The following is a 23,941-nucleotide window of genomic DNA, read 5'->3' as shown; positions in this document are numbered from 1 at the left end:
CAACTTTAAATGTTTTCAGCAAGTACCTCAAAACCAAAGATTAATGTTTGCTTTGCTTGAAGCTCATTATCTTCTCTCCAGGGCACTTCCATTAGCAAAATCTGAGCACTTGAATATTCACATGATGAATGTGAAGGATCAGTGTACTGGAGCAGTGGGATTCTGCTGGCCAGCCCATGGAGAGATTACAGAGATATCCATCTAAAGCTGTGATGATTTGCTGCAGCAGCCAGTAATAGTCACACAAGATAGATGAAGAGATTATATCTGGTCTTTAGAATATGGGCAATGAAGATCTATAATAAAAGAGGCCTGCAAGAAAGTCTTTGACACAAGCAAAACTCAGGAGAGAGAATTAGGTAAAAAAAAACCCTCAATGTGAAATCCTAGAGAAAAATGAGAAATTCTGTTTTCACTGCGCATGTGCTCCTGCTCAGCTAGCAGTGACTGTTTAATTGCTGGAAATCAGACCTAATTCAAACATCTCTGTGAAGCCAATGGACTGAAAGACAAGTCCACAGAATATGATTAATTGTAAGGCCAGGTGGGCAGAGTCCACCACCCTGCCCTGTCCACCACCCTGAGCTGTGGATCCAGGTCCGGCTGAGGGCAGTGCCATGGCAATAAGGCAGGTCCAAGCTCAAGCCAAGCTGCCAGTACATGGGTTGAGCTCTGCAAAAAGGGAATCTCCAGGCAGGAAGGGCATCCTTGCAGCTGTGCTAGAGACCAGTTCTCCACCGCCACACACTAATACTGTAAGTTCCAGGTAAGGCTGGTCACTAAGGTCTATCAGTGCCCTCAGGGCCCCAGTACCAAAACAGCCTTCCACAGACTTCAACAGACCTGAATTTCAGCCAGTAATCCATTTCAACACATACATGATTAAGGAGGTAAGGCATTTGTCTCTTACTGATTGCACCTTTGGGCAAATCTAGTCCCAGCATTAAAAATAATCTCAGCTTTTCAAAGTAGTCTAATACTTACCTGTTTTGCATGATCAAAGGTTTTGACAGAACTTCTCCACATTTCTCACTGGATGAGCATCCATAGCTATGCATTAAATCAACTTGACTCTTTTTCTACCTATTCCAAGTTTGAGGCAGTGTGGGGAAATTGGCTCAGACATTTGTGAAGTTGTTCTATAATAATTAAACAGAACAAGACTTTATTGATCATATGACTTTTCTGAGCAATGAATCCAAATTGAATTACACATGAAAAAAATAATTGCAGTGCTTTCTTGTAGTTATAATTTTCTTTTTTTCTAAACTAACATAAATTTTCTAAATCTTTCAGTATAGACTGGAATTTGTTCTCAATTTTAAGCTCCAAAAACAAAGACTGAAGGATTTCTTTTTTCCTTTTAGGCAAGGACACCAATTTTCCTAACCCAAAATACATCTGCATAAGTTTTCCAACATGTTTCATCTGACAACCAAAACATTACTGCATCCATTGTGGTCAGCCAAGTTCTGGTGTCATTTTCCCTTCCTTAAATTCCCAGAAAGTCTAGTGGGTTTTCATGTATAAACAGAGGAATTATTTGTGTCAAGTGGCATATTCAAAACCAGTAAGACTAAATTTGAACAGTGACAAAATGTGAAATTTCGTTTCAGGCTAAGATACCTGTATTATTTTTATTATTTGACTCCCATGAGTGTCAGCAATAGGTCATTTACTTACCAAACATAAAGGTCATGCCACCCTTGTATTTCAAGGAGAGATTCTCATTCAGTTAATTACATGGACCTTAATTATCTAATCCATTCTTGTTCTGAATAATGTCCTCCATGTAGGTATGGTCCAAAACAACGAGCTTATTTGTCTTATTATTGTAATCGCTCCTAATTCTATCAGGAAAAGAGTGTGAGAGTCTCAAGAATATTTTTAAGACTAGGAAAACTTCAAATTAAATTATTTTTATCAGCATAAAGACAGTTGAAGAAACAGTTCTGTCAATTCTTTTAAAATATTCTGATCTAACCCAAAGCGTATTTTAATGGTCTTTGGTCAACCAAAACCTTGTTTAAATATGACAGTAATTAACTAAGACAATTCAGTGGAGAATAACTACAAATTACTGAAGTTACTGGCATTTAAAGGAATTTCTGGGCTTTAGAGTCAGTGAATTCCATGAATGGAATTTACCTAAAGATAAAAGAAATTTCCACACAGTGTTTCATCTATAAAAGCTAATGAACCTTCAGAGACTGAAACAAAAGAGCTAGGGAAAAGGTCAACATGAAGGTACAATGCTGATCCAGGTCATAACTCAGATGCTCATCAGAGTCTAATCCTGACACCATGACAACACTGAAGTACAATTTTCAGTGCTGTCTAAAGAAATATCAACAATATACAGAGTGAAATAAAAACAAGGGTTGGTTTGTCAGCTGTTCTTCTCAGCACTTGGGCTGGGGAACAGTGGAAAGATAAGGACTGATAAAGCAAAGTGACTCCTGTAAAACACATTATAGTGAATCACAGCCTCAGTAACAATTTCTCCTAATCCCTTTCAGTCTTCCTTTTGGATATAAATTCTTACAAGCGTTTAGCCTTTTTTTTTTCTTGTCTTCTAAATAGTTTAGATATGTTGAGTAGAAGAGTCACAGGGAAAATGGACTCTTCTAGGCAGCGGTTCTCCTCAGACACCTGACACATCTACTTTGGGCTGCTCCTTTTCTATTCACAATCTGTGGAACAAAGACTAGAAGAAATGTCTCTAGATCATTTAGAGGAACAAACATCTCAGGCTGAATCCCAGTAAGTGTGTCAACCAAGCCCTAGAAACCCAATCTCAAACATTTTGAGGTTTTCCTCAAGCATTGTAGCCCACATCCAGAATGCCAGTATATCCAGCTAAGCAAGAATGCTGTAACTGCATACCTTGCAGCACAGCAAGAAGAGCAACAGGAGCTGAAAACTGCAGAGACGGTTGTTCTTGACAGTGAAAGGCTGAGCCAGGAGGCCACAGACATCCTGGACTCAGTTCACAGCCTTGCTGCTGGCTTCCTGCCAGGGGCGAGGCAAATCAGCAAAATGCTGTAGCCCAGTTCCCCACCTACACAACAGGGTCATTTCTTCCTTTCTCCCACCCACATTCTGTCTCCTTCAGTAACAGCTGATGGCTCAGCAGCAGCGCTGCTCCTGCCACAAAACCCCTCTGCACCAGCCTCCCTGGAGGGGGACAAGGGACTTACTTAGACATGTGGATGGAGGGACCACCACCTGAAAACCCTGAGAAAGAGTAAGTGATGTTGCAATGAGGTAGCTCATGCAAAGTCTCCCAGGAACCAGGAACTAGTAAATTTAAGACAAAAGGCTGATGAATGTGCCCATCAACCAGTGATGGGATTACTCCAACCCTGCCAAAAGAGGAAATGAGCTGCTGCACACAGAGAGGAACTACAGGTGTGACACATACCTCCTGATTACAGGTACCTCAAAGGAGTTTCCAAACACCTTGCCAGAAAACACAATTGTGCCCAGGATGACCTTCCACTATGAGTAAGTGTACTGCAGGGCTGGTCTCTCACTGCTGCACCAGCTGTGTGCAGATGGGCGACCTGCACAAAAGAGTAGGTGAATTAATAGAGGAAATAGCTTTCTGCCATTAACATCTCAAGTATACTAATAAAAAAAATGAATTTATAAGAGGTGTTTAACAAGTCTGGTTGTATTGTGTTACTACACCAGTCTTGATCCCCCTTGAGGGAAATTTACACTTCCTCAGGTGTATTAGAAGTATGTAACACAGTATCGTCACAACTCTTTCAAACGTCAAAGAAGCCAGTTTTGCCTTGTAGTCACTCTATTATTGTTATTATTATTAATACTATTCTCAGTAGCAAAAAAGGATTGTGGTTCAGAAAAAAGAAATAGTCTCAGCTTCAATTTACAATCTTGATTTATACTGAGTGTAATCTACTTCACTTGTACAAACAAGGGTTTGTTCTGAGCTTTTATACAAGGGCAGTGAAATACTATAAGCCAGTATCATGATGCAGACAAATAGGAGAATAGAACTAGGTTGAACAAGCATTTCCAGATTGATGAATTGTGCAATTTGCAACCTTATTTCTCCTTTAATAAAGGAGCTAGAGGCATTACAGTTACAATAAAGACATTCCTTCATTTCCTTAAGAAAAAAAAAAAAATCATATGGGGTATTCTTTGTAACAAGTATTAAATGATGTCGAAAGATTTGAGGGGGTTTAAATTTACTGCACTGATGCCAGGGATTGCAACCAGTTAATGCTAAAATAAAAATCTAGTAAGGGAGAAGACATTCATTTCGATGAACCTGCCTTTATAATGCAGGTCTCTCAGACAGCAGCTTGTCCTTGGACTGTCTTGAGGTGTCCAGGCAAGATCAGCAAGGGAAGTGACAATAGCAAAAGGAGCACCAGGAGTTTTGGAGGTAGATCTGAAACCTTGTTCATCTACAGAATTGCATGCTGGTCTATGCAATTCACATACCTAAAATCATAAAATAACAAAGATTCACATTTGACACTTTATGCTTTGGGTGTGTTCACAAGCTAAAAATACTTTTAAAATCAATAGTAACAACGTGCATTTGTTTGAGATAACAAAATCTTTTTCACTTTTGTAAGCCAGTAAGAAGCTGATGGTTTAGATAAGATTTCCTGAGGTAACTTAATGCCCAGAAGTACTTCCAAGGTTCTTACCATCCAGGAGAGAATTCTTCAATACAAGTAAAAATTGCATACATCAAACAAAAAGTTGTAGCTTCATAAAATAAGTTTGGTTCCGATGTACAATTCTAGATTTTTGGGGGGAAGAATTCCTACTGCCCCCCCTACCTCCACCAACTAATGCCATTCACAAAGTACAGCAAGACAGTCAACTCTGAAACCTGATTTCAGTTTTCATTCTTTTGCTGATATTTTCATATTTAGGTCAAAGGATTATGCTAATGCAAAATCATGGCAGAGAAATTAAATGCAGGAAGGAATTTTAACAAGTAGCAACACACCTCCCCAGGTTCTCTGTATTACTACCACAATGAACAGCTAATATCTGCACTTAAAAATGCCTCCACTGTTACTTGTCTACAGAAGTAGGAGGAATTTCCTGGGTTTTTTTACACTCCCAACCATATATGCTATCAGGCTGCCTTCTCACACATAATGCTCATATGGGTTTGATTATAATTATAGATCATAATGCCCAATTTCAAAGTAACATTTTTCAGCAGTGGATTTCAAAGCATATCGGATAGCGAGCCAGCATTTTTATTCTCCTTTTGTATGTGGGAGAAGGGATTCAGAATAGAAAAGTGCCTTATATCAAAATTCTTCACCCACCAGCACAACACCCAAAATAGTACACAGTCCATAAAACAAAATTTTACTGTGACTGCTTAGCTGTTACCAACAATTGTTAAAAATCATAGAGGAAAAACTTTCATATTGGAAAGAGTGAAATACTTGCTCTTTTCTGACAGCAAGAGAAGTATTCTTGTGTCTTTGCCCACCAAGTTGATATAAGACATTGACTAGCTAAGGGCAGCAGCATTTTTTAACCAGCAGACATTATCTGACAGGGGTCTCCATACTGCTCCCTCTAAAGGTAAATTGGAAGAGAAAATGGGAACTTTTAGCAGTACAGAGACAGATAAAGCCAGGAAAAAACAGGCAGATGAAGCAAAAAAGAAAACAGTATGATCAGCAACACCAAAGGGCAATATGAATCATAAGGCAACTGAGAAATCAATTCAGCTGTGAGACTGTCCAATGAGCCACATTTCCCTGACAAGTGGAGTCTAATAGAAGACTTACAATTCCAGACTCTCCCCCAGGAACTTCTCTCAGCCCCAGGGCCAGCCACTCTCTGGTGGGGCTTGCCAAGACCATGATTTGGTCCTTGAGTCTCTAACATGCAATAATACCAGAGCAGATCACTATAAAGCCTGATTAATCTATTACTTTTCATACAACTGCCTGGATTTTCAACACATTCCCTTTTATATTTTTTCTTTTTTATGTAGAAGTACAGAAAGTGCCAATGATGAGACCACCAAGCATGTCTAGGCTCAGGTAATGAGTCCAAAGAGACCATCCAGAAATCAGTTCCTGGCTGAATGAGCCAGAACCTCCAATTTAGGGGCAGCGAGAGTCACCCAGATCTGATCTACAACACCTGTAGATTATATAAAACCATGCACATCTGGCTTGAGGAAAACGAATGAAAAGCAAGGCTAGACTGAAAAAGAAAAAAGATATCTCACATTACATGCCTGGGGGAGAAACAGAGTGACTTATACAACTGGGAGTGGATACCTCTTGCATACAGTACTAAGGCAGAGGGCAACTAGGAATGGTGTTTTTCTAAATGCTGTTGGCACAGCTCATCCTCCCAGAGCAGTAGCTAAAGGAGTAGTGGGCTGAACACACCAGCCCTGATTTGAAATTTGATTACATCAATGGAAGCATTGCATCTGGCATCAAGAGTTTTTGGATCACACCCAATATCAACAGCAGCTTTGAACTGGAACAAACTTTCATCATTACACAGATCTTCCTTGGGCTCCATCTTTTCCAGTTTTATTTAACACAGAATGACAGCCCCCTTTGCAAATTAAACAGCTGGGGAAAAAATTAGCCAGATCTACTCACAGTGTAGAAAATTAGGAACGTAAGTCAGATTTTTGCAGTATCAGTGAGAAAGCTCTGGAAGTTTTCAAATTAAATTAAAGTTAAAATAATTTAATTTAAAGTTGTTCCAGTTGATGCCACATAAACACAGCAACATTTCCCAAAGGCATAAACTAATTTAAGAGACCACAGAAGAGTCAGTTTATTAAAAAGATAGAAGGAAAGGATGGAGAACACAAGGCAAGTAAGAGTGAAGGGAATATTTAGTTTCACAGAGGAGCTGCACACAAATTTGGCATGTTCACGTGTATTTGGTGAAATACAAATATGTGAGGAATACCAACTATATTTTTTGTCTCAAATTTTTTTTCTAGATAGCATCCTCCAAAAGACTTTTCTAACATCTTAACTTCACCTATTAACAGAGTCTTTAAAAACTCAGCACATCTTTAATTGAAATAAAGAAGCTGAACCCCACTGGAAATCCACACAGCATCACAAAAAGAACTGCAAGACAAACTTATGGGATACATTTGACTTTGGTAACAGTCTAGAAGGGTTTCTCTTAGCCCCTCCTCCAAAAGTTTACTTCCAAACATATTCTCATACAGAAGTCAGTTCTCTGCACCTTAAGATAAGTAGATATAAAATATTATGTGGATTTTGTCATTGGCATTCCCTATAGCTTCATGTTTCTTGGCCAACAGCAGAGTGAAAAAAAAGCAGACAGATATTCAGTAGTGAAGGTGAAGTAAGAATGTGATGCAAGGAAATGTTAGGGATGAGAAGTCTGGAAGGATAAAGCAAGGAATGACTGGGTGAGAAAACTATATCTGGAAAGACAAATGTGATAAGAGACCCAGTAAGGAAAGACAATACCAAGAGAGAAAAAGATAATACACGAAAAAAGTAGTACCTATCCATTCAAAATTGTCATAACCTATACACAGAGCAGGACTGAATTAAAGATTCACTATCAATGTTCGTTCTATCATCATCTAATTTTTTTTTTTGGCAGGTGCTTAACTTTACATCTTCATGTCCTTTTAATGTTGTTTTTGAGTGTTTGTAACACCCTATCTGAGAGGCCAAGACTTACCCATCACAACTGCAATTTTCAGATTTAAATGCTTCTGGAGCAACCAGAGTATAAAAGTGTGTCAAAACAATCCCTTTTCACGGCTAGCACACTTGGAGCTAAAATGGTCTTCTTTGAAATCCTTTACAAAAAAACCTCACTTCTGAGAGTAGAGCAAGCATGAAGAATTTCACACCAAGAAATTATTTGGGGGGATGTTATAAGCCATATACAAAGACAAATTAGAATGAAAGAGACATCCTGTCTGTGCTGTCTAAATTGTGTGGTACCTCCATAAGTACAAGGTGTTTGCCAGTAATCCTCAAGGGATGAGGATTACTATGCTTCCAACAACATATTTCACTTAGAAGGTTTAAAGAGAACTTTCACAATATAATCCATGGTTTGGAATTCTTAGTACTTAGGAATTGCACAGCATCCCTTCTTATGGTTGGCATCCAAACATGAGACATCTTACATAGCATCAGAGACCTCTAGTACTTGGTATGGTTGGATGCATTCCTGGATGTATCTTTGCAGATGCCTTTGAAGGATGCTCTGGCTGAAAAACTACTGCAAATAATGTGGGTGCTAAGCAACTTTAAGCATTGCCTCCAGTGAAAGCATTTAAAACTTGCAGAAGATGCAAAGACCTTAAGTAGGCCATTTCATTATTTATTTACTACAAATAGGTTTGGCAAAGTAGCCAAGAGTTTCCAAATTCATCTTATAATAGAGTCTTTTACAATGGCTTTTGAGACATTTTCTTGGAATTACATGTGATCTATTTTGCTTGATTTTCAGCCTCCTGAACATATATTATTCATAACACTAGATCTTTGATGCTAAGTAAGATGCCTCATGTTTGGATGCCATCCATAAAAAGGGATGTTGTATAATTCCCAAGAACTCCAAACCATGGATGCCAGATCCCAAATGACAGAGCAGATAACAAATGTTCAGAACAGGCGAGAGCACTGAGCAATGTGTGATGAGCAGCCTTGAGCCTCTGATAACCTTTGAGACCCTTTTTGAGAGCCCCTTTTGATCAATGGCCATGAGTATTTACCTAGTTATAGCCATTAGGCAACACTGTAGACATTGCTCTAATAAAACTGATGGAGCAAGAAAGGTAGCAGTTCACTAGTTCAGACTATAATAACCTAATATCTGTAGCCCTTCTCTTTTAATTACTCTAAATCCTTCCTTCATTTATGTTAATTTTCAATAAGTGCAATCCAGTGCTTTCATTGCCACAATCATCATTCATTACCCTGGAAGAAAGTCTAATTTTTTAAATTTAATTTTAAATATTTAGCCTTATTTACAGGTTTATTTGAATACAGGCTTTTTTGGTTTAGCCAATATAAGCTAAGTCACTCAGTGCCACCAAGAGTAGGCATTCAGTGGATAAACAGCATCTGTTACTTGTGTGAGGTGAAGGTTTTCTTTTGCTGCTTTTAATAAACTTCTGCATTGTAGGCATCTCAGACTACAGATAGAGCTTTCTGCCACATCTGCTCTTCATGAGATACAAGACAAGAATCCACAATTAGAACTTTTTAAAGTGCTTTTAATTTCATTTCTGCAAGCTAGGATAATTTTAAAATTGTTGCATTTGAGCATTTCTTAAGTTTTGAGCAGCCAAAAGGGGAGATGCAAAATAAGCCCTTTTAATTTTCATGCTATTAAAAAGCAGCTAGTCAGGATTGGCTGGAGAAATTTACATTAAAAGAAGCATCTGTACCTTAATGAGATATTATCAATATTGCCCTAGCATCACACTCAAATAGATGGAATTCTCTGTGTTTTTTATCACTTTCAGTCATCTCTAAATCCTACATTCTCTTGGGAAAGATTCATGGCTCGATCTGATACATTGCTGCCTCTGCAAAATTGCAATTCAGCCAAACAGCAGCATCAGTAAATGTAATGTCCCATTCAATTCATTGTTCCAGATATGACTTCCAAAGCCTAGCAGGGCTCCTTATAAAACAATGATATTAAAAAAGCCATTTTTATCTTTCTCCATATATTTGTATTTACTAGGGAAAGGAAAATAACTATGAAAACTACTAGTCCCATTTTGAAGAGTAATAAATTAGATCCTAAAACACAGGAAATGAAAATACTGTGATCCTCCTAGTATCAATGACTCTGAGCATGGAACAATATTGGCTGCATATTTAAACAATCCAGCCAATAATTAAGGCCACCACATACACAGGGTAGTGGAAGTAAGGCAGTCACATCAAAATGAAAACAGAGTAGCTTGTTTCTTCATTTCCTGGTTCTTTTTCTGTATATCTGTGTGTAAGCTTGAAGTTCCCTTGGCATGCATTTTAGTTTTAATATCTGTGCATGAACAGAGACGGATAAATCATATAAATACATATATATCTGTATTTAATATTTTGTATATTTCTGAAGGAAAGCCTACACTACTAATGCTGTTTCTTTCCCTGAAAGAGCTGTGAGTTCCAGGAGTCTGGTCATATCTCAAGGATGACATATTTCAGTCTCTTAAGTGACAAGAGGCAGAGATAGCCAGCTGGCTCGTGTGAAGTTGAATCTTCTGTGCCAGCTGGACAAGCAGTAGCATTGCTGTTAGCTTTGGAGGCTGCTGCCTGCCTACTAACTACAGGAAGACCAGAAGAGTTAAGAAGCAAAACCTACATGCAAACAATTTTCCATCCCATATGGAGTTGTCATTATCCCTCTGAGCGTAATTAGGTTTGCCAGATTTACAGTGCTGTAATGCAGCGATACCCTGAGTCAGACTGCTCAGCTGCTTGCCACTCACACAGCATTTCCAAGTCAGGCCTCGTTACCCTCCTGGCAGTGAGCAATGAGGAGAAGGCAGCACATTAGTGCTCCTGGTCCTAGAGGGAAGCTGAAAAACTCTTGAAAGAAGAAAGGAATAAGATGCTCAATAAAAATGGAATATGGACTGCTCCCAACCCTCCTGATTCCTAAACCCCAGATAGCTGGTTAGTCTTTCAGCTCAGGTACAGCCAGTGTGTCTGCCACAAGATAAGGCTTTCTGCAAATAACCTTAAAAAACCCATTTTCACTGACTCTCAGTTGCTGAACTTGAAGGAACATACAGAATATATTTGATTTCTTTTATCTTTCACTGACTTACTATAATAATTACCACATTTTTGCAGCATTGCCAAATACACCTGAATATGTCACTTAGTTTGAAACCCCTGAGGCAGAGGCCATGGCTGAACTCAAATTGTAAGTTGTCAGAGAGTGTTAAATTGATTATGTGTATGTAAGTTTTATAGACAAAGGAACTAAAGGGCAGAATCTGACTCACACTTATCCTGCAGATCTGTGGCAGGAATGAGAACGGAGCACATATGCCTTGACCTCAATCTTTGGTGTAAGCCAAGTGCACTGTCTCTTGATTTAACCTGTAAATTTAGTGAAGAGACAGCTGTGAGACTTAGGGTATCTCCTGTTAACCAAGACCACTAACACACTGGATATTTGGAGCAGCTCTTTCCACAGTTACACAGAAAGTATTATGCCCAAGGAAGAAGTCAGCTTGTTCAAATGAAGTAATCTTAATGCTAAATCTTTGTTCCAGATGTAAACAGACAGCTCCAAAAAATCCCACCTGTACTATCTCCTATTACTCCAACTGAGCCCAGAAACACAAAGAGAAAAAAAAAAAACCCAACACACTGACTGAGGTAGATTTAAAATTATTTTATATCAAGCCAGCAATAATAGGGAACTACCCCACTCAGGGTTTCACCTGTACTTCTGATTCATGAAGATGGGACCACCTATCTCAATCTTACCAAGCTGCTTGGTAACATTGTTACCTTGGTACTGTTGTGAACATTAGAAATTATACTGATAACACAATAGGGAAACATTAAAAACATGGAGAACGTGAGATAAATTCAATATAATTGATAAAATAATTCACAAAATAAGTGTAGGCATTCCAGACTCTGCAGCCTACAGCCTGTGACAGCCAAGAACATGACCTAAGTGCACTGCATCTCCTCCTGCCTATCCACTAGGGCTTGCTATCCTTTTAGCTAGGAAAGGAAAGGCAACTTTAGGTCTCATTAGACAAAGTCTTGGCACATAACAAAACTTTCTACCAAGGGATGTAGATCACAGAGTTAATCCCAGAGTTCAGTAGCCAGAAATGCCTGGTAACACAGATTTCAATGACCATGAACCATAAATATAGACATAAAGACAAAGTGCAATGCTATGGCAGCACACATGGTAGAAGTCAAAGGACCAATTATTACCTCTGTAAGACCTTATTTAGATTCCAGCTTACAAATTCCAGCTATATGCTTTATGATGCATTAGGACTACTAGAGGTCAGAGAAGGGCTAAGATGATCAGAGGAATGAATGTTATTTTACATAAAAAGCACAAAATCCAAAAAAAATAGAGAAATGTTAGCAGTCTTTGGATAGCTGTATATGAATTCTCTGGGTTGAGAACAGTGGAGGGAGAAAACAGCTGTTGAATGCAGTACAGACTCAAGAGTCAATATATATAACCAGACTATAAATAAGCACAGAGTGGACTCTCCATAAGACAAATGCATATCCAGAATGTTCTGCCCGTGTATGTAAGAGGAGAAGATATCTGAACCAATTTTGGTGGAGCTGGTGCATTTATAAATAGGTTGATATGCCAACATGCTCAGCAAAGCAGCTTGGATTTGATGATCTACTAAATCCTTTTCACTTCTGTCATCACATCTTTTGCTAAGCAATTATGTAGTAATTGAATTATGAGAACTCATGTACCACTACAACAAAACCCGTCATGGGCTGCTGCTGAACAAAGCAGATCATTTCAGAATGTGTATACTGTTTTTCTGGGGAGAAAGGGTTGCACTGTGTGTCCAAAAATCTTGATTTTTTTTTTTAACTATATAAAGTTGACTCCTAAGAAATACTGGTTTTATTCAAACTTTACCAGGCTGAAAAATTTTATCCCTTAGTCTCTAAAGCCCCTCTAATACTGGTCCCATGAAAAGCTAGATGATACCAGAATCTATCATTTTACTCTTTGAGGCCATTTATAACATCAACCATCTGCCCTTAGAGTGGCATAACACAAGACATGAATGCAAATTGAAGGTGAGACATTTGTCACCACAGCAGAAACAATTTCATTCCAGATAACATGTGTGATATACAACCATTCCTCATATTTTAGTTTTCCTTGTTTGGCTTTATTTATGGGCCATAAAACTGTAATTCAGCAGTGAAGAATGAAACACTTTATTGAACTTCTATACAGTATTTACACTTCTTGCATCAGATGTCACTTTTTCATGGTAATGGGACATACTGGGAATCCCAGAGCAATGAAGATTTATGGACCTCTGGACTGCACTGGTAGAAATACAGAGCACCATGAGCAGACTCTCACAATGAGCCCAAACTAGTAAACATTCATGTTAATTAGAAATCTCTGGAGGATTTATGGGTAACAGCTTAAGTTAATGGGAACTACATTCTCTGTTATCCATCACTCTTGTACAGACAGTAATAATCTAGGAAAATAAAAAATACATAATTTAAAATAAAGACAGTGTCTGACAAAGGAATTTTGAAATGCTGCAATCCTTTTAATTTACAGATTTTTACCAATAGCTGAGCCTCCCAGAATTCATTATCAAGTCAGTTTGGAACACTTTTTTATGGCAATGATATTTCCAAGAGAAAGAGCAATTTCCAGTTTAAATAAATAAATAAAAATAAAGGAAACCATAATGAGTCAGGGAATTGATAAGTAAGAAATTTGCTGCTTGCAGAACATCGTCAGTGGCTTGGGTCAAACTTAAGCCAGTTTCTTGTGGGAATTTGGGTATAACTTTACCCTCATGCATAGGCAGCTCCATTTAGGACAGTGAGGCCATTTGAGATAAGTTAGACCAAGCTCAGTCTTGTATCTCTAGGGGGACACAGCCTTAGCTACACCAGAAAAAAGACTCATGATTTTACAGAGGATCCAGAGCATTAAGTCCATCACCTGCACTGACCTTAGTTCTGAGAGATGGAAGCAATGGAAATAAACAGTTGCCAAATCACCACAAAAACACAGATGACTGCTTACAGCAGGCAGTTTTAGCCAATGCTAGGGGAAATTGCCAGGATTTAAAAATACATTTAGGAATAAGACTTTGGGAATACTCTTCAAAATTTTTCAGATTGACTGAATCATACCTAGATTCTCAAGAGAGTCACCAAGAAATTAATTATTACGCTCTGCTTCAAAAATTGTGGGTACTTCTTTTTATCCCTCTGTTTTAGTACAAAAGGACAATCCTTGTGCAAAATTTAATGTCATGCTAATTCTGTGACAGAACCCATTTGTCCAGATAAAAATTGTAAGTTTAAGTTGTACTCTTTCATGAGCCACAGAACATAAGAATGTATCACATGGATGTATCTTCAAGTAACTACATCTGTGCATATCGAACTGAAATTGCTACATGAGGAAAAATCCGAGCTGTTTGGATCTCCAAGCCAGGTGCTACACAGCATCATTTTGCTGTATCTACCTACTATCAAAACAGAGTAAGAGGAGTGAATAAAAAAAAAAAAAAAATAAAAAAAAAATCAAGAGAAGTTAGCTCATTATCCTGTTAGCAATGTTTACCCCAGAATCAAGCTCCATGAGATTTGGACTCTTTCCAGGGCTGCAGATTAAGATAGGGAGCATATGTCAAGAGCAGCTGAAACAAAACCGAAGTGTGTTTTACCTAGAGCCATGTCAGTACAGCAGAAGTAGCAATAAACATTATTTGTCTGGCCCAGCTTGCCTCGCTTCTGTTGAAAGACTAATAATGATGGCAAAAGAAAAAAACTTCATCGTTTATTAAAGCATGAATGCATTTGTTTCCTTTTACCATGAGAGCACTGTGAGAGACAAAAAGCAAGCTTTGACATAATAGAGGCAAAATGAACAGCAACAGATCAATTTAGAGATCCAAATATTTCAAAGCTATATGGATCATGTATGGTAGCCCCATCGCCGATAAACTTCAATTACCTGAGCCTTGCTCACTCAGTCTGTTCACAGAGAACTGAGCATTACTTAATTTGGTTTTCTAGATGAATTATATTCACATAAATTATATTCACATAGCATCGAGAAATTGTGTCCAGATTACCAAAAAGTGCCTAGAGAAATGAGACACAGCTGAACAAGTGTTAATGATTGTCTCTCAAGAAGAACTCTCAGATGGGATCATCATGGAATTTGGTTGTGCAACTCAGAATATTACATAATTAAAAGGAAGCAAAATTATCAGTTAAACAGTGATTAAATATGGTTGTTGTGGTACTTCTAAAAAAACCGAACCAGCTTGTAAAAAATAACAGCTGCCTAATTTAGACCTTTTTTCCCAAGGAAACCTTTAGTCACAAATGGGACCTCCCACAAATTCAGTTAATACCAGTCACAAGATTTTTAATTCTTCAAATTGAAACACGTTTTCGGGTGTATCTTAGGTAAATAAGCTTTTAGAGATAGGAAATGAAATCTCCCTAACCTGTGGAACATGTTTTCACTTACTATAGAAAGACTAATAAGTTTTAAATGGCAAATATCTGTGGTGGCTCTGAATGGTACCTGGTGATACATCAGTCCTATTACATCAGATAAACAAAAGTGTATCTGAATTTATGGGAGAGACAGCAATTCATTAATAAGCTTATTACACTGCAATCAAGTCTTATTATTTATCCAAAATGTCTGAGCTACAATCTATAGGGCTACATTTGAAGCAAATTTACTTTATACCGCTTTACTACTGCTATAAAGTATAATTACTTTTGAATTTTCACTTATAACAATATGTTAAAATTTTGACTCAGCTTCCTGTTGGAGTTTTATAATTTCAGTCAGGACAATGTGGACATTGCTGTGCTGGGAAGGTATGAGTTTTTTGTCAACCTTCACACCACGTTGTGGAATCTATTATTTCTGCACGTTCTCGCCTGTCTGCTTGCTGCTTCCTTGCACAGGAAAACAGGATATTCATCTTCAGCTCATGAATAAGTAGTCTATTAGTGCTGAGACAGAATGATTTGTCAATATTGTTGTAGCAGTAACTTCTCAGATCATCTTTAGAGTTCCTCTTGCAATGCTAAATAGGAGGTATTCCTGAAATATCCTTCAGATTCATCAAATTTAATAAGAATCAATACTTTTTCAAATAAAGGCTTATTCCTTCTGCTGTTAAGCCTTTCAAGCTCTCCAAATTTAACTACCTCTTAAAGGGTTCTTTGAATTTGAAGATGGCATCATAACTTAAGAATTGCCCTAAGAGAGGTACTTCTTTAAGTTTCTTACAGAAATTTATGAGGCTTTGCCAGATCAATTCACCCCACAAAATATATGTTCAAATTACTTTCTATGCTAGTAACTAGTTGTGACATGATGTAACCCCACTGTATTGTACCTAACTCCTCTCACTCTTCATGTAAGGAGCAAAGAGAAGTATTACGTGACAGTTCCTATTAATATATCTCTGCAACACAAGTCCAATGCAGGAAATCCATCCTGATTAATCATTTTCTTCAATTCACTGCAGTCAAGGGAACATAAATATGTGCTTTAAGTGCTTTCCCAAATGGAGGTGGACTGCTAGCTAAAGCTTACCCACGACTTAAGTCACTGCCAAGCGAAGTTTATTATGGTTTAAGTATTTTGCCTTGACTGGACAGTGCTCAGTATGAAGTAGTTAATAACACTTGATAAATTACTTTGAAAATATGCGGTAATTTGCCTTATTACTCCCTTCTCTTGGTCAGTGTGTCAGCTTTCAGAGCACAAATAAAAAGTCTCTCCATCAACTGCAAAATTATAAAAGGAAAAAAAAGCAGCAAGGGTGGAAAACCACTTCATTGCATCAGCTGTTCTTTTGGTACCCTGTTCTCTCAGGATCTTCAGTCGTCCAATGCAATTAGGAGACAATTATGGGACAATCAGGAGTAAAGTGAGGACAGAGACTTGACAAAAATGTTGGAGCATGCAAGTACAAAAATGTAACAATCAGCTATTAGAGGCTTAAAACACAGGGCTTTGCCAGCAGCCAGACAAGGCTCTGAGACAAATTCCTATAGGGGCAAAGAACTATTAAAAAATGGCCTCAATTCTCACTCCAAATGCAAATCACTCCTTTTCTGTCTATCTTGACTCCCATAAGCAGATAACAATCTTGCCAAAACAAAGCACTCCTACTAAGTCTCTAGTGTTTCAGGCAGGGAAGGGATGAGGCAGATGCGACAGATGCTAGTCACCTCACGTACCGTAAACTTGCACGGTGCTCATATACCTCACAATGAAAGCAGAATGAGAACCTACATAAAACAGAATGCCATACAGGAGCAGGGCAGGAGGAGATTGACATGGGTATCATTACTGGGAGAGCAGGATACAAAAAAAGCTACTGAAGACATGCTGCTGCAGCTGAATTATGTAGAGCTCTGAAAGGGAACAAGCTTGAATTTAACACACTGATTTATTCCCTGTTTCTGTTTCCTCACTTATGACGTAATCATTAATCAGCTACTTTTACAGTGAGGAAAAAAAAATGGGTTTTGATTAAATTAATCATGAATCCAGTCCAGAAATAGGTCCCTGCAAGTATTCTTTTGAGCAAACACTTCACTCCCACAGCTTTTCAGAAAAAGCTCCATAGCTGATAAAATAAGTACAAACATGATCTAAGCAAAACTCTATTTAGCAATTGTCACAACACTAGTGAGTAGATTTCCTCATTATTCACTCATCTGTGCTGGTATCTTCCCAGTCAGGGCGCAGATGAGAACCCTGTGCTGCAAAGCAACAAAAGCAGGAGAAAGACAAAAATTTCTAGCTGGGCTGGAAACCTCTCTCCTCACCTTGGCGCTAGGTAGGTCTGAAATTCAGAGCCAGAATTGTTTCTGGCAGCTCTCAAGCAGCAGAGAGGGAGATTGCAAGCCAAAGAATGGCTTTTTGAAACAAGAACAGAGCTCCTGCAAAAGCCATTTCCTTGCCTACAATCACTCTTTCATCTCGGGCCATCTGTCTGATGGAAGCTGCCTGACCTATCAATACTAAATAACATTACAAGGGCAGATCTGTTCAGTGAGACTTAACGGTTTCAGCTTGTCTCTAGATTAAAATCACTCTTCTGGAAGGACTTGTGAACAAAACTAGGAACAGGAATCATGTGCCCAGAGAATACAAAAGCTTCACCCTCTGAGCTGAAATTGTATCTCCTTAGTGCTAGAGGCTCTAACACTGGACTAACATTAATGCTCACTACACAAACTGCATGTTCAGATAAAACACCTGGTTTACAAACACAATGACAACATGTTATATGTGTTTAAAAGCAAGAACAAAGCCCACTGACTGAAAGATCTGAGGATTTGCCTAGAGGCTTGTGTATAACAGCCACTTTGAACAATTCTAAATTTAACCAATATGCCATAAAAATAAAATGCACAGCACTTCATACACTTGTCACTAGCACTAATTTAAACCACACTGTGGAATAAGCTATTTAAATAGGCTTGTTGACCTACTTTTTAATCCCAGCTTTTGGGGAAGGAAAGAAGTTAAGTAATAACTTAGAAGGTTGTTATTTCCTATAAATCATATTTTTGTATGACTCTTACCACACAGTATCTCATTTTATGAGGATTACTTTTTTCCACTGAATGCAGGTATAGATTAAGCTGCAGAAGGTTAGAAGACAGAAAGCTATCTTCATTCATTATTGCCTTGAAGTGATCCTCATTTCTCTGGCATTTTGGAAATCTTTTTGCCTATAATCAGTTTTTTTTTTCTCTGTCTTCTCATTCACTTCCATTTGAGTAGAAAGAGATCATCTTGAACAAGGAAAGGATCTTGCCACCATACAAAACCATTTACAAAGAGGGATAAAGGGACTTTGTCTGATTTAGTTAATTTTCATAAAAATTCTTTCCTCAAGATCATTAAAAAAAATTATTCACTTCTCTTTAATGCTTCCCACAATAATGTATTTTTAGGTTCCCCACTGTTCTGCTATACCCTCTACATGTAAGCTCAATTCCAAGACATTTTTTCTTAGGAGAGTAATTTTTCTATATTTTCCAATAGCATCCAAGTTACAGAGTAAACGAAAATAGGTCAGAAAAAGAAAAATCTACAGTGCATTTCTTGCCAATACCTTATATGTGGAAGCTGATGAACCAAGGTAGCAGAACAACTTATGGGTGAAAGCATTTGCATTTTTGCAGGTATGTGACCAGAAACTAACTGCAAAAGTGGGTCTCTATGACTCAGCTTTTGTACTAGACAAGCAAAAGGTCCAAAATAAGAAAAAATACAACAGGTTTCTAATAAGGGAAAGCTGCGCATCTGACACATCTCCCTGCCATCTGTAGGCAGCATTCAGCAGGAAAGTGAACAATAAACTCCCTTTTAAAGTCCCCATCCACAAGCTGGATGCACATGACAAAACATACAAAATCTATCATGCTTATAGCTTGGTTTGATGTACAAGAGAACAAAAACATACCTGAGAGCTAGGGGAAAAAAATGGCTTTGAACTACTTTTTCTGTTGGCTATGGCAAGCTGAACTTCATGTCCTAATTGACCACACTTCAGGATGTTCACCCACTGCTCTGTCTAGGTGACACAAATCACAAAAAAAAGACAGCTGAAGACCTACCAGGGAAGGATGATCCTTTTACTTTGAGGGATAGGCAGAAAGGGAAGGAACTTAAAAATAAGGGGGAAAATAGGTGAAAGCAATTTGAGCATTCTGGTGTCATGCACATCAAATGTAGCTGTTAACACCTGTACAGAAGAGGCCACTGGACCTGTGCACAATCACAGAAATGAAGGTTTCACCTGAGTAATAAATAACACATTGTCAATCTAAATTTTTCTAGAAACCTATATTCAGTAAAGAAGGAACACGTCCTGCTTTCCCTGGGACATGAGTATTTCTTAGTGATGTGTGTGGTTGCAATTAACAGGAATAGAGAATTGTGAAGACAAGCCTGTTTCACTCAGCAGTACAAGGGTGGTACTTTTAGCTTTAATCACAATGAAGTAGCAGTAAAGCAATCAAACAAAACAAGTGGTACAGGAATCATAGGTTTAAATCAATAAACATTAATAAGTCTAGGAAAATCACAACACAAAACAATTTATGTAGGAGCTGGCAAGGAAAGTTGGAACTAGGGAAATCTATACCTTTTTTCTTTTGCATAGGCTCTAAATGGTGTAAAATAAAAAGTGCCAATAATTGCAAAGCAGTAGAAATGCTGTAGAAAACATAATGTATAAATAGGCCTGAAGAATGTAAACTATATTTATGCACGCAAAAAAGTCAAAAAATCACCTCCTGAAAAGGTCACAGAAGAGATACAAATAAGAGACACAATTTGGTAAATGGAGAAAACTGTACAAATGCAGACTTCCAATCCCATTTAAAAGGCAGCAGATGGGAATATATAGACAATTAGGGACTGTACAATCACAAACCTACAAACCAAACTCCCTCAATATTTAGTAGCAATTAAAGTATAATGAGATATTTAAAGATAAGCCTACTCACCCAGCATCCTTGGTTTTCATGGTCTGCAAAACTTTAGCAAGTTGGAGACCCAGGCACATCTCTTGTTCTTAGGGAGGGGGAGAAAAAGAAGAAAAATTATTCTAAGTCAGATTCATTTCAGCTAACCATAGTCTTACATATCACCTTGGCAGTAGATTCTTTTTTGACTGAATGATGGGGTTGTGTTTGGATTTTTGCACGCCTGTGATGCTGTAATCATAAACAAAAACCTGACAGGAAACAAAAAAAATATTTTACTCTACATTGTAACAAATGTACTGTGATTCAAGGTACATATTCAAAGTTAAGGGGACAATTTAAATGGGTACAAACTGCACGAGATTACTTTCCAAGAACAAAGTAACAGCCAAAGCCTGGAAAAACCTGTAAGTACTCCTCAGAAGAACAACGGTACTGAGGATAAAAAGGAATATTTAGAAAATAGGTTTTCTTATGTTGTAAGTTTATTAGTATCTAACATAAAGTATCTTTCAGAAGACTTTCAGATCATCAGCTTGCTTTAAAATACTGCACATCAACATTTTAGCCCCTGTCTCTATGCGTCAATAAACCAGAGCACTGACCATTTTCTTGGCAGCAGGCAGTATGTCTCACTTTATTGCAGAGCTCTGGAGAGCAGAGCAGATCCAGTGGCTCTTCTGGCTTTCTTTTCGCATAAGGTGTTTCCATGTGCCTCTGGCTACAGAAAAGAGGGCTTCTTCAATCAAACCAAACATTACCAAGGACAGTGGGGAGAAACACAAAGGAGGAGTGGAAGATTTATGGTGCAGAGTGTGAGGCTGTGTCTCCTTCCCTGTCTGCTCCATGAATGCTGTCCATGCAGCTACAGGGCTACAGACCTACCCTTTCTTTCAACTCACTGATTAGGTGTGCTATCTCCATGGAACATTGCTGACATCAGGTCCAAAATGTGCAGCATTTTCCAGAAGATTCATGTTTAGAGAGCGGAAGTTATAAACCTGAAGCTCAAGAGGCTCCTCAGGGCCTTTGAGCTCCTGCCAGATTTCTCCCTTTGGAGCCATCCTTCAGGGCATGAAATATGTGCTGCTTCCCTCAGTCAAGGCTCATGCAACATAAAGGCTTTCTTTTCTTCAAAATGCTTGTGCTTGTTTTAACACACCTCAGTTGGATGATTACCACATTTTTGCCACCTGAACTGCCCAGCACCGCACACACTGGTGTCTATGTATGCAGCTTACATTTCTTTAAAATAATATGGGTTGGAATCATGAAGTTACCATTGGTATTCAAAGGTATTCCCAGGACAAATTATCTTCACACTTTTAATAGAAAGGTTTATAACCATAAATAGGTATCATCATACATCACATAAATTTTTAAAATACATATGCATGGTAGTTTTGCTATTAATTTTTCACAGCATTCCTTTGTTAAGATTTTTCTAAAGGCCATCCTCAAAGCTAGTAGAGGGTAGAAAGAAAGTTGATATATTTAAGGCCTTATTTTCTCATCCTGTCCAGGAAAAAATCTGAACCTACAACTAGGAACACAGATTTGACACCTGGCATTTTCCAAATCAAAACCTTACAGGCAACATAAAAACAACCCAGAAGGTGCAAGGAAAGTGAAGGCAAAGGAAATCACACAGGTTGTGATTTCATCCAGAGGACTTTGTGAGTCAAAGGGCCAGAGACCTGACTGGTATTTCTCTTGTCATGAAAGGGAGTTAATGCAGAGGACATAATTTTGTCTTTGAACTGTGTCAAGCAGTACAAGTTGTTTAAGTTTTCCTGCTAAAATTAAGTGGCATACAAGATGAAGGGGTCAGGTGAGGAGAGCTAATGTTTAGCCAGATGGGAAATGAACCCACAGACACCCAGGTCTGAGAACAGTTTGTAGCTGCTCCTCAAAGATGATGAAAATCCAAGCGCAAAGCAAGTGGTGACTGACTGAGGTTTTCTGCAGGAGCTCACACAATTATCAAAGGGCAGATTTTAGATAGAACTATTAGCTAGTTCCCAAGTAAGTCAATAAAAATCATGGCATAACTTCACCATCTTCCCTTACTCTGGTGTTTTTCCCTCAGGCCAGAGTATACATGTCCCCTCCTAAAGCTGAGAAAACAGCTGATTTATTTTTTCATGAAGGCAAAACGTTATGTGATAACTCTAACACATTTCACTGACACTGAGAGTACAGGTGCAAAGTAGGAAGACACACAGCACAGAGCACATTTAAACCTAATCTAACAAACATTTCCAAACAAGATTAAAATACTGTACTGTTGCACCTCTAAACAGTAAGCCTTCCATGCAGCAGGGACTTGTAACACACTCACCACACAACCCATACCCACCTACTTTGCACGTTCCCATTGCTGTATGCTGCATTTCCTTTTGGCAACTGTACCTAACCTACTTCCAAAAGAGAACTAAGGCTGTATGCCCAGTCAAGAGCAGCACAGTGTTGATCAGAGAAGCCTATCTGGCAGGAAAAGAGGAGGAAAAGATATAGTACATAATATGAAAACAGAGAGAAACAGTAAAGTGCAATTCTAGAGCAGCAGCTTTTAAGGTTGTGTACTTTTTTGATCTATTTTACCTCTTGTGGATGAAATCAATGGGCCTGCACTGTTTTTCAAAATCTAAAGTAGACAAGTCCCTTTTTTTATGGCTTAAAAACATAATTTAGCCTTTGCTGAGCAGACTTATTTCTACACACAAAGGATGTCAGTCAATTACATCGAAACAATTTCATTCAGGTCACTAAACATCAGTAGGTAGCATGATTTAGTGCCAGCAGTGTATTATACAAAAGCACAGCAATTTTGAGGTTTGGAATTGAAATGGAAATTGCAACATGGATGAATATTGATGGTAAGAACATACAGCAGCAGGGAGCATCCTGCACTTACCTCATGACCAGCCCATTCCTGACAAGGATTCCTTCTCCCACACCACAAAACAGCAGTATTTTCTTAATTCAAGTTAATTTCTAGCATTTGCATGCAAACTCCTGTACAAGTGCTCAAGTCACGTGTATTGAGAAATTTTAAAGCAAATGAGGTTATTACAATTAGTTTCATAGTTCTAGATTCTTAAAAGCTATTTTATTTTCTTACATAATTGAATGTTTTTGTTTACAATAAAAAGAAATTTTTATTGTAAAGACATTTTACAATATTGGGTACTCCTGACTATGCTTTTTCTCTGAAAAAGAACTAGGATTGGTGATGACTTATGTTTATTGATCCAAAATTTCCAACTTCTTTGCTAACTTCATGAAAGATATTGTGGTTTGGCCACTGTTCATAATGGCCAAACTTCTAATACATGTCAGAAAAAGGATTTTGACATTTTCTTACAAAAATTAACAAAATACACACCAGCTTCTAGTAACTAGAAGCAGTTTTAATTGCCCATTTTTTTTATGGGCATGTAGTGATAGGATATGGGGTGATGGCTTTAAAATGAGAGCAGGTTTGGATTAGATTCTAGGAAGAAATTCTGCATTGTGAGGCACTGGAAGAGGTTCCCCAGAGAAGTTGTGGATGCCTCATCTCTGGAAGTGTCAAGGGCAGGTTGGATGGGAGTCTGATCAACCTGGTCTAGTGGAAGGGCTCATAGGCCACAGCAGGGTGGTTGAAACCAGGT

The sequence above is a fragment of the Pseudopodoces humilis genome, chromosome 1, assembly GCF_049639895.1.
Source record: "Pseudopodoces humilis isolate 2021_Gansu_Grassland_sample_001 chromosome 1, ASM4963989v1, whole genome shotgun sequence".
Lineage (NCBI taxonomy): Eukaryota > Metazoa > Chordata > Aves > Passeriformes > Paridae > Pseudopodoces > Pseudopodoces humilis.
The sequence above is the reverse complement of the archived record's forward strand: the minus strand, read 5'-3'. Positions refer to the sequence as shown.